This window comes from Piliocolobus tephrosceles, chromosome 12, assembly GCF_002776525.5.
Source record: "Piliocolobus tephrosceles isolate RC106 chromosome 12, ASM277652v3, whole genome shotgun sequence".
Taxonomy (NCBI): Eukaryota; Metazoa; Chordata; class Mammalia; order Primates; family Cercopithecidae; genus Piliocolobus; species Piliocolobus tephrosceles.
In genome coordinates, this window is record NC_045445.1 from 81,655,171 (window position 1) to 81,667,006 (window position 11,836).

The following is an 11,836-nucleotide window of genomic DNA, read 5'->3' on the forward strand; positions in this document are numbered from 1 at the left end:
GCTTACTGCAACCTCCACCTCCCAGGTTCAAGTGATTCTTGTGCCTCAGCCTCCCAAGTAGCTGGGATTACAGGCCTGTGCCACCACACCTGGCTACTTTTTGTATTTTTAGTACAGACGGAGTTTCACCATGGTGGCCAGGCTGCTCTGGAACTCCTGGCCTCAAGTGATCCGCCCACCTCAGCCTCCCAAAGTGCTGGGATTACAGGCGTGAGCTACCACACCTGGCCAATATGGAGTATTTCTTAAAATTTTCTTTGCTTTGTCTTTTATTGTCAAACCATCTTGATAACATTTGCTCCATATTTCATGCTTTACAACAAAAGAAAGAAAAAAAATGAGTTTGTCTGCTGACAAGGTTGATAGCAGTTAATCATGTTACTGCCATAGTATTTTTCTATACTGGGATTTGGAGATGTGAGAGATTTGATAGGATAAAGCCTGCATCCTGGACTGGCTCTCATGAAAATTCCTAAATACATAGTTTTTTGCTTTTTCATTTTATCTTCCCTTTCCATTCTTTCTCTCCTATTTCAGTGCCTATGCCTACTTCAGTCTTTATTATCACAGAGGGATTAAAAATGGAGATATAATTTGGTATTAGGGAGAATGTTCCCAGTATTGCATACATCATACCTATTTGTGAGATTGGTCTTATTTTTTCCCCAAATTGGGTGTCATAATGTAGAACTTAATTCAGTAAACATTTATATGTTGCCTGTTATGTGTCACATCAGACATTCTTCTAGGCTTTAAAAACTTTTAAAACAATTTCATATTTATAGAAAAGTTATAAGAATAGTACAAAGAACTCCTGTATGCCCTTTGCCTGGAAACGTCATTCAAATTTTCCAATAATGTTCTATATAGAAAATGGTTTCAATCTAGAATTATACATAGTCTTCAGGCCCCTTCAATCTGGAAATCTGGAACACCTCCTCATTTTTGCCTTGCTATTCATGATCTTGGCAGTTTTGAAGATTACAGATCAGTCATTTTGTAGCATGTGATTTAATATGGGTTTAGCCAAAGTTTCCTCATGATTAGAACAGGTTATGAATTTGAGGCCAGAAAATCACAGAAGAGATTCTATGTTCTACTCATGGCTTCCTATTAGGTGGTATACAGGATTGACTTATACTATTATTGCTGGTGCTAGCTTTAATCTCTTAAGATCGTGTCTTCCAGGTTTTTTTGCTGTAAACCTGTATCATTTTGTGAGCGATACACTGAAACTATGGAAAATCTAATTTCTCATTCTACTTTCACCAACTTTATTCTTTTTTCCTCCAATTTTCTAGCTTTATTGGGTATATAATTGACAAAATTTGTATATATTTATGATATATAACATGATATTTTAATATATTATACATCATGAAAAGATCACCACAATCAAGCCAATTTATATATTCATCAACTCACACAGATTTTTTTGTGGAGAAATATTTAAGATCTACTTTCTTAGCAATTTTCAAGTATACAATACATTATTATAATATTAACTATAGTCACTGTGCTCTACAGTACAGTCCCAGAACTTATTCATATGGCCTAAATGAAACTTTGTACCCTCTCCCCCTTTATTTGACGAGATAGAGTATTGCTGTGTCGCCAGACTAGAGTGCAGTGGCATGATCCTGGCTCACTGCAGCCTCAACCTCCTGGGCTAAAATGATCCTCCCACCTCAGCCTCCTGAGTAGCTGGGACTACAGGTGCTTGCCACCAAGGCTGGCTAGTTGTTTTACTTTTTTGGAGCGATGGGGGTCTCACTATGTTTCACAGGCTGATCTTGAACTCCTGGGCTCAGGCAGTCCACTTGCCCCAGCCTCCCAAAGTACTGGGACTGTAGATGGGAGCCACTGTGCTTGGACACTTTGTTCCCTTTGACCAGTGTCTCCTCATCCATTCCCCAAACCCATGGCAACCACCTTTATACTCTCTACTTCTATGAACTCAGCTTTTTCAGAATCCACATATAAGTGAGATCGTGCAGTCAGTATTTGTCTTTCTGTGGCTGGCTTATTTCACTTAGCTTAATGTCCTCCAGGTTCATCTGTGTTATCACAAATGGCAGGATTTCCTTCTTTTTTATGGCTGAATAGTATTCTGTTGTATATAAATAGCACATTTTCTTTACCCATTCATCCCTTGTGGACTCAGGTTGATTCCATAGCTTGGCTATTGTAAATAATGCTGAAGTGAACAAGGGATTGCAGATATCTTTTAAAGATACTTATTTTATTTCCTTTGGGTATGTATCCAGAAGTGGGATTGCTGGATCATATGGTAGTTACATTTTTAATTTTTCAAGCAATCTCTATACTGTTTTCTATAGTGGGTGTACTAATTTACATTCCCACCAGCAGTGTACAAAGGTTTCCTTTTCTCCATGCCCTTGCCAACACTTACCTTTTGTCTTTTTGATAATAGACATTCTAACAGATGTGAGGTAACATCTCATGGTGATTTTAATTTGCATTTCCCTGATGGTTAGTGATGTTGAGCATTTTTTCATATACCTGTTGCTGATTTGTATGTCTTCCTTAGAGAAATATCTATTCAGGTCTTTTGCCCATTTTTTCATTGGGTTGTTTACTTGCTATGGAAGTGTTTGAGTTCTTTGTATATTTTGGAGATTAACTCTTTATCAGATGTATGATTTGTGGATATTTTCTCCTATTCTGTAGGTTGTCTCTTCACTCCTTTGATTGTTTCCTTTGTTGTGCAGAAGCATTTTAGTTTGATGCAATCCCATTTGCCTATTTTTGCTTTTGTCACCTGTGGGAGTCATATCCAAAAAAAAATCCTTGACCAGAGGTCTATGTCTTTCTTTCCCTCTAATAATTGCTTTATATATTTGAGTGCTCCAGTGTTGGGTGCATGTGTATGTAAAACTGTTATTTCCTCTTGCTGAATTTTCCAATTTATCCTTATATAGTGACCTTTTTTTCTCTCTCTTTAAATTTTTTGTCTTGAAATCTATTTTGTCTGATATAAGTATAGATACTCCTGCTCTTTTGTGGTTTCCGTTGTCATGGAGTATCTTTTCGATCCCTTTATTTTCAATCTATGCGTATCTTCATGGGGAAGTGTGTTTCTTGTAGGCAAGAGATCACTGGGTCTTGTTTTTTTTTTTTAATCCGTTCAACCACTTTTGGTTGGAGAGTTTAGTCTATTTACATTCAGTGTTATTACTGATAAGTAATGACTTACTCCTGCACTTTGTTATTTGCTTTCTGATTGTTTTTGGTTTTCTAGTTTTTATTCTATTCTACTTCTTTCTTTCCTGTCTTCCTTTTAGTGAAGGTGATTTTCACTGGTGGTATGATTTAATTTCTTGCTTTTTATTTTTTGTGTATTCGTTGTTTTTCAGTTTCAGGTTACCATGAGGCTTGCAAATGCTATCTTATAACCCATTATTTTAAATTGATGACAGTGTAACACTGATTGTATTAACAAAGAGACACACACACACACACATACACAAACTAATAAAAACTCTACACTTTAACTTTGTTCCCCTAATTTTTAACTTTTTTGGTTTTTCTTTCTTTTTTTTTTTTTTTTTTTTTAGACAGAGTCTCACTCTGTCGCCCAGGGTGCAGTGCAGTGACGCGACATCGGCTCACCGCAAGCTCTACCTCCCGGGTGTATGCCCTTCTCCTGCCTCAGCCTCCTGAGTAACTGGGACTACAGGCACCCGCCAAGACGCCTGGCTAATTTTTTGTTTTTTAATAGAGACGGGGTTTTACCGTGTTAGCCAGGATGGTCTCCATCTCCTGACCTTGTGATCCACCCGCCTCGGCCTCCCAAAGTGCTGGGATTACAGGCGTGAGCCACCGCGCCCGGCCTTTTTGTTTGTTTGTTTTTCTTTATGTCTTATGGTACTGTCTATGCTTTGAAAAGTTGTAGTTATTTCTGTTTGGTTCATCTTTCATTCTTTCTACTTAAGTCAAGAGAAGTTTACACCCCACAATTTCAGTGTGATACCATTCTGTCTTTTTCTGTGTGCTTACTATTTTTTTTTTTTGGGACAGAATGTTGCTCTGTCACCCAGGCTCTGGAGTTCAGTGGCGTGATCTCGGCTTACTGCAACATCTGCCTCCCGGGTTTAAGCAATTCTCCTGTCTCAGCCTCCCAAGTAGCTGGGACTACAGGCGCACGCCACCAGACCCGGCTAATTTTTGTATTTTTAGTAGAGATGGGGTTTCACCATATTGGTCAGGCTGGTCTCGAACTCCTGACCTCAGGCAATCCACCCACCTTGGCCTCCCAAATTGCCAGGATTACAGGCATGAGCCACTGTGTCCAGCCGTGTGCTTACTATTACTGGTGAGTTTTGTACCTTCAGGTGACTTCTTCTTGCTCATTGACATCCTTTTCTTTCAGATTGAACAACTCCCTTTAGCATTTCTTGCAGGACAGGTCTGGTGTTGATGAAATCCCTCAGCTTTTGTTTGTCTGGGAAAGTCTTTATTTCTCTCTCATGTTTGAAAGATACTTTCTGCTGGATATACTATCCTAGGGTAAACATTTTTTTTCTCCTTCAGCACTTTAAATATGTCATGCCTCTCTTTCCTGGCCTGTAAAGTTTCCGCTGATAAGTTGGCTGCCAGATGTATTGAAGTTCCATTGTATGTGATTTCTTTTCTTTTCTTTTACTGTTTTTGGAATTCTTTCTTTATCCTTGACCTTTGGGAGTTTGATTATTAAATGCCTTGAGGTGTTCTTCTTTGGGTTAAATCTGCTTGGTGTTCTATAACCTTCTTATACTTGAATGTTGATATCTTTCTCCAGGTTTGGGGTATTCTTTGATATTATCTCTTTGAATAAACTTCTTACCCATAGCTCTTTCCCTACCTCCTCTTTAAGGCCAGTGGATCTTAGACTTACCCTTTTGAGGCTATTTTCTAGATCATGTAGGTATGCTTCATGCTTTTTTATTCTTTTTTCTTTTGTCTCCTCTGATTGTATATTTTCAAATAGCCTGTCTTGAAGCTCACTAGTTTTCTTCTGCTTGATCAATTCTGCTGCTAAGAGACTGATGCATTCTTAAGCATGTCAATTGCATTTTCAACTCCAGCATTTCTGCTTGATTCTTTTAAATTATTTCAGTCTCTTTGTTAAATTTATCTGATAGAATTCCGAATTCTTTCTTTGTGTTATCTCGAATTTCTTTGAGTTTCCTCAAAATAGCTATTTTGAATTTTCTGTCCGAAAAGTCACATATCTCTGTTTCTCCAGAATTGGTCCCTGGTGCCATATTTAATTCATTTGGTAAAGTCATGTTTTCCTGGATGGTATTGATGCTTGTAGATATTCTTCGGTGTCTGGGCATTGAAGAGTTAGGTATTTATTGTAGTCTTCTCGATCTAGGCTTGCTCATGCCAGTCCTTGGGAAGGCCTTCCAGTTATTCAAAGAGACTTGGACCCCAAGTCTAATAATGCTGTGTTTCTTGTAGACCCATAAAGGGTACTTGCCTTGATGACTTTGGATAACATCTGAAAGAATTCTCTGGTTTACCAGGCAGAAGCTCTTGTTTTTTACCCTTACTTTCTCTGAAACATATGGAGTCGCTGTCTCTGTGTTGAGCTGGGGGTGTGGTGATGCAAGCACCCTGGGGGTGTGGTGATGCAAGCACTGGGCCTGTGCTGTGTCAGACTTGAAGCCAGCACAGCACTGGACCTTGCCCAAGGAAGGCCCTTCCCTTTAGGATGGTGAGTTCCCCCACAACCCGGGTGTGTCCAAAGATGCTCTCTGGGAGCCAGCAATTGGAGTCAGGAACTTTAGCAATTTACCTGATGTTTTATTCTACTGCAGTTAAGCTGGCACTCAAATCACAATACAAAGCCCTTCCCACTCTTCCCTCGCTTTCCACAGGCAGAGGAGCCTCTCCCTGTGGCTGCCACCATCAGTGGTCCATGGGGTGTTCTGCTAGGCTACCACTGATGTTCATATAAAGCCCAAGGTCTCTTCCATCAGCTTGTGGTGAATGCTGCCAGGCCTGGGACTCACCCTTCAGGGCAGTGGGCTCTCCTGTGGCCCAGGATGAGAAATGCTGTCCAAGAGGCTACACCTGGATTTGGGGAACCCAAGAGCCAAGCTGGTACCTAGAGTGCAGTACAAAGTCCTCTTTACTTTTCCTCTGCTTTTCTCAAACAAAAGGAGTCTTTCACTGGCGCCACCACAGCTAGGAATGTGCTGGGTGTCCCCTGAAGCCAGCACTTCTCAGAGCCCAAGGCCCATGGTGTACTCCCTGGGTCATTAATGGCTATTCCAGGGTTATACCAAGGGTTCTTTAGTCAGCAGGTGATTAATCCTGCCAGAACTGGATCCTTTCCTTCAAGGCAGTGGGTTCCCTTTTGGCCCAGGACGTGTCTAGAAATGTGGTTTGAGAGCTAGGTCCTGGAATGGGGGCCTCACTACTCTGCCTAATGCCCTGTTCTACTGTGACTGAGCTGGTATCCAAGATGCTAGACAAAGTCCTCTTTACGCTTCCCTCTCCTCTCCTTAGGCAGAAGGAAGGAGTCGCTTTCATTGCTACGAGCTTTACTGCCTGGGGTTGGGGAAGGGATGGTGCAAGCCCTCCCTTTGCTATGCCAGCTGGTGTCTCCCTAGGTCACGTGGCAAATTCACTGGTTCTAAGCCCAGCCTTCCACTAAGAGTTGCCTAGGAATTGCAGTACTTGTGCCCTAGACTGCCATTCAAGTTTATGTAGGACCCCAGAGCACTTCAACCCACAGTGGCGAGGCTTGCCAAAAAACTCAAGTTCCCACCACTGGAATGAGGGTAATTCTCCTGTGGCTAAGGCTGGTCCAAATGCTCCCTCTGTGCACAGGCGCTGGCTGAACCCAGCATGACTTTTTTCTCCACTGTGACTGTGCAGCACTGAGTTCAATATAAAGTTTCCCAGCCGCTGTGCTCTTCCTCTGCAAAGTGCACAGATTCTCTCTCTGCACTGCATAGCTGCTGCTAGGGGATGGGGGAGGGGTGGCCTTGGCGATTCAAGACTGTTTCTCCTGCCCTCTTCAATGCGTCTTTCTACAATATGTAGTTAAAACCAAGTACTGTGAGTGTTCACCTGATTTTGGTTCTTGTGATGATGCTTTTCTGTGTGCAGACAGTTGTTAAAATTTGGTGTTCCAGTGGAGGGGACAAACAATGCAGGCTTTTATTCCATGATCTTGCCCCGCCCTTATTTTAACATTTTTTTTTTTGACATGGAGTTTTGCTCTTGTTGCCCAGGCTGGAGTGCAGTGTCACAGTCTTGGCTCACTGCAACCTTCACCTCCCGGGTTCAAACGATCCTCCTGCCTCAGCCTCCCAAGTAACTGGGATTACAGGCATGAGCCACCATGCCCGCCTGATTTTTGTATTTTTAGTAGAGACTGGGGGTGGTTTCATTATGTTGGCCAGGCTGCTCTCGAACTCCTGACCTCAGGTGAACCACCCACCTCGGCCTCCCAAAGCGCTGGAATTACAGGCATGAGCTTCTGCGCCCGATCAGCATCTCTTATAAGGTGATTATTTATTTATTTATTTATTTATTTATTTATTTATTTATTTATTTATTTTATTTGAGACTGAGTCTCGCTCTTTCACACCCAGGCTGGAGTGCAGTGGCACGATCTCAGCTTACTGCAACCCGTTTCCCGGTTCAAGTGCTTTTCCTGCCTCAGCCTCCCGAGTAGCTGGGATTACAAGTGTACACCACCACGCCCAGCTAATTATTGTATTTTTAGTAGAGACAGGGTTTCGCCATGTTGGCCAGGCTGGTCTCAGAATTGACCTCAAGTGATCTGCCCGCCTCCGCCTCCCAAAGTGCTGGAATTACAAGCGTGAGCCAACGCACCCTACCCCTATACATTTTCTGTATTACATTTTTGGCTTCTGGGTCTTGTCTAAATTTTGGGGGAATGTTGATATTTTTATTATAGCAGGTAATCAATCTCGTAGATTCAGGTAAATTTTAAATTCATTTTTTTGTGGGTTATGGTTCCAATGTTGTTTCAATTGTGCAATGCGCTTCAGGTTTGTTTTGCATACACAACACTCATTGGTCAGTCCTGGTACTTGGCGGAGGTTTATCTGTTAGCTCAGTTATCAAAGTTTTTGTTATGTAAATTAGGTTGAGATTCCTGGTTGTTGAGGTTGTAGGATGAGCCTTGAACTTAATCAACTTTATTTTGTTGCTTTTCTGAGCTCCTCTCTCTCTCTCTCTCTATGATTTTCTTGGTAATTTCTGGTTCTCTGAGCTATCCTTTTCAGTCCTCTAACCAGTAACTATCCATAATCTGCAGTTGCACTGTGACTGGGGCCAAGCAATAGGAAGACACAGGCAGAGGAAAAAAAGCAGTGGGAGTTTGCCCCATCCTGTGGGAACTACTACTGCACTGAATGGAGAGTAAGGTTTTCCTCTCTCAAAGTTTTGAGTATTATGGTTTCCCTTAGCTACCACTGCTGTTGCCACCATGGGATTGCCTAGGGCCTGAGCACAAGAGAGTGGAAGAAAGATGAAACAAAAACCAAAACTGAATATTTGCACTTCCTCTGAGCAACTCAAGCCAGAAGTAGAGAAGCACCCTCAGTCTGTACCACAGCATTCGCTTCTGAGTTTCTGGCTGCATTAAGTTTAGGCTAGGGCATATTACAGGAAAAGAATGGTAAACTTACCACCAGTTTGGTGTTAATTTGGATTCTGGTGTTCTTCCTTTAAGGCTGTGGTATGGTTTCAATGTTTGATGCCACCCACCCCCCCCCAACCAAATCTCATGTTGAAATTTCATCCCTAATGTTGGAGGTGGGGCTTAGTGGGAGGTGTTTGTATCATGAAGGCAGATCTCTCGTGAATAGCTTGGTGCAGTCCCCATGGTAATGAGTGAGTTCCCTCTATTAGTTCCTGCTAGAGCTGGTTATTTAAAAGAGCCTGCCATCTCTCTCTGCTCTCTCTCTTGCTTCCGCTCTCTAGCCATGTGATTTTTTGCGCAGACCAGCTTCTCTTTGCCTTCCACCATGAGTGGAAGCAGCCTGAAGCCCTCATCAGAGCAGACACTGGCACCACCTTGTACAACCTGCAAAAGCGTTAATCAAATGAACCTCATTTTAAAATAAATTACCCAAGGAGTGACAGAAAATGTGAAAAAAAATTACTCTTCCTCAGGTATTCCTTTATAGTGACACAAACTGACTAAGGCCGATGAGTGTGTGTGTGTGTTTCCTTTTTCCTCTTTCCTTTTTTGAGACAGGGTCTCACTCTGTCACCCAGGCTGGAGTGCAGTGATGTGATCTCACCCACTCTGCCACCCAGGCTGAGTCACCCAGGCTGGAGTGCAGTGGCATGATCTTGGCTCACTGCAACTACCGCCACCCAGGTGCAAGCGATTCTCCTGCCTCAGCTTCCCGAGTAAGCTGGCATTACAGGCATGCCCCACCATGCCCGACTAATTTTTGTATTTTAAGCTCACTGCAGCCTCGATTTCCCGGGCTCAAGAAGTCTTCCCACCTCAGCCTTCTGGGACTACGGGCACGTGTGTGCTTTCTTGATCAAGCCATGAAATTAGCTATTTATCTCAGGAGGCCTTATTTATTTTAGTAGAAAATCTTATTTAGAAGCCGAGATCTGGGCATGACGCATTCTCATTGCTTTTGGGATGTCACTGCTCTCTCAGACCCTCACAGTGGAAAGAGCATGTGTGTGTGTGTGTGTGTGTGTATATATAATATACACTTATATACTTCTATTACATTTATCTATATTATTTATTATTTATCTATCTATCTTCTATCATCCCTAATATACTGAAAACCATGATACCGTCAGTTTCAATCCAACAACAAAATATTCATCCTAATTTTGTCCCTTTTCATATTTCTAATTGTCTTCTCCAGTAACAAAAAACTTGGCTTCAGTTATCCTTAATGTATTTATGTATTTAATCAGTACCCCTGTATGTTACCAATCTTCCATGTTCTCTGCCACTCTGTTCACTGTGAGGACGCCCTCTTCTCCATGCTCATGCTCTGACTATTCATTTTGGGTTTCTCTCCCTGGGTGCTTACCCTCTTCCTTCTACTCTGACTCCCTTTACCTTACCATTATTTCATGTCTATGTTCTCTCACCCTATTTGGGCTCTGAATCTACATACTCATCTCCTGGGTGGAAGAATAATACTTTCTTTGTTTGTTTGTTTGAGACAGAGTCTCACTCAGTCTGTCACCCAGGCTGGAGTGCAGTGGCATGATCTCGGCTCACTGCAACTACCACCTCCCAGGTTCAAGCGATTCTCCTGCCTCAGCCTCCCGAGTAGCTGGGATTACAGACATGCACCACCGTGCCTGGCTAATTTTTGTATTTTCAATAGGGCTGGGGGTTTTACCATGTTGGCCAAGCTGGTCTCAAATTCCTGACCTCAAGTGATCTGCCCGCCTCAGCCTCCCAAAATGCTGGGATTACAGGCATGAGAATACTTTCTTATACTAGACTGATTGCATAGAATCTTATCGGGGAGACCACTCAGTCCTCAGAATCTCTGTCCCCCTGGAAAATTATAGAACTATAAAAATAAATTTTTAAAATACCTGTTATTCAAGTGGCCACTGCTATAGGAAGAGAAAGTACATAAAGAATGGATGCCTGTCATGGAGTAATGGGTGATGACATCAGTATGCCTCTAATCCTATTGGAGACTATTATTCTAAGCGAAGTAACTCAGGAATGGAAACCCAAACATCATATGTTCTCACTCATAAGTGGGAGCTAAGCTATGAGGATGCAAAGGCATAAGAATGACATAGTGGACTTTGGGGACTCAGGGGGAAAGGGTGGGAAGGAGATGTGGGATAGAAGACTACAAATTGGGTGCAGTTTATACTGCTCGGGTGATGGGTGCACCAAAATCTCACGGATCACCACCAAAGAACTTAACTCATGTAACCAAACACCGCCTGTTCTCCAATAACCTATGGAAATAAAAAGTAAAAAAAAAAAAATGAAATTTTAAAAAGATGTCTTTAATCCTTTTAAGATGATTTTGTGAAGTCCTTAAAAATCAAAACCAAAAAAACATACTCTTAAGCAAGTCAAACTTAATTAACTTCTATTTTAAAGTAAATATATGCCACACAGCACTTGTAGAAGTTTGACAGAGGTGTGAAATCAAGCAATGAAATGGATAGCAATGCAGTAGTCTCCCCTTATCTGTGGGGGACATGTTCCAAGATGTACAGTGGATACCTGAAACTGCGCATAGTACCAAATCCTATATATACTATGTTTTTTCCTATATATACACACCTATGATAAATTTTAATTTATAAATTAGACATTGTAAGAAATGAATACTACTAATAAAGTAGAATAATTATAGCAATATCCTATAATAAAAGTTATGTGAATGTGATCTCTCTCTCTTTTAAAATACCTTATTTTATTATACTCACCCTTCTTTCCTTGGGTAACTGAAGCCATGGCAGGAGGGAAAACCATGGATGGGATGAACTACTGTAATGATTTAGTGTTCAGCTTCTGTAAGTTTATAGTAATAAATTTATTAACTGGAATAACTGGGATACAGTAATGTTTTATTTAATGGAACTTCCTGATTTAGTGAGAGTTAGAAAATTCTTTTATTTTGAACATTTATTTAAAAAGATGTTTGCAGCCGGGCGCGGTGGCTCAAGCCTGTAATCCTAGCACTTTGGGAGGCCGAGACGGGCGGATCATGAGGTCAGGAGATCGAGACCATCCTGGTTAACATAGTGAAACCCTGTCTCTACTAAAAATACAAAAAACTAGCCGGGCGAGGTGGCGGCGCCTGTAGTCCCAGCTACT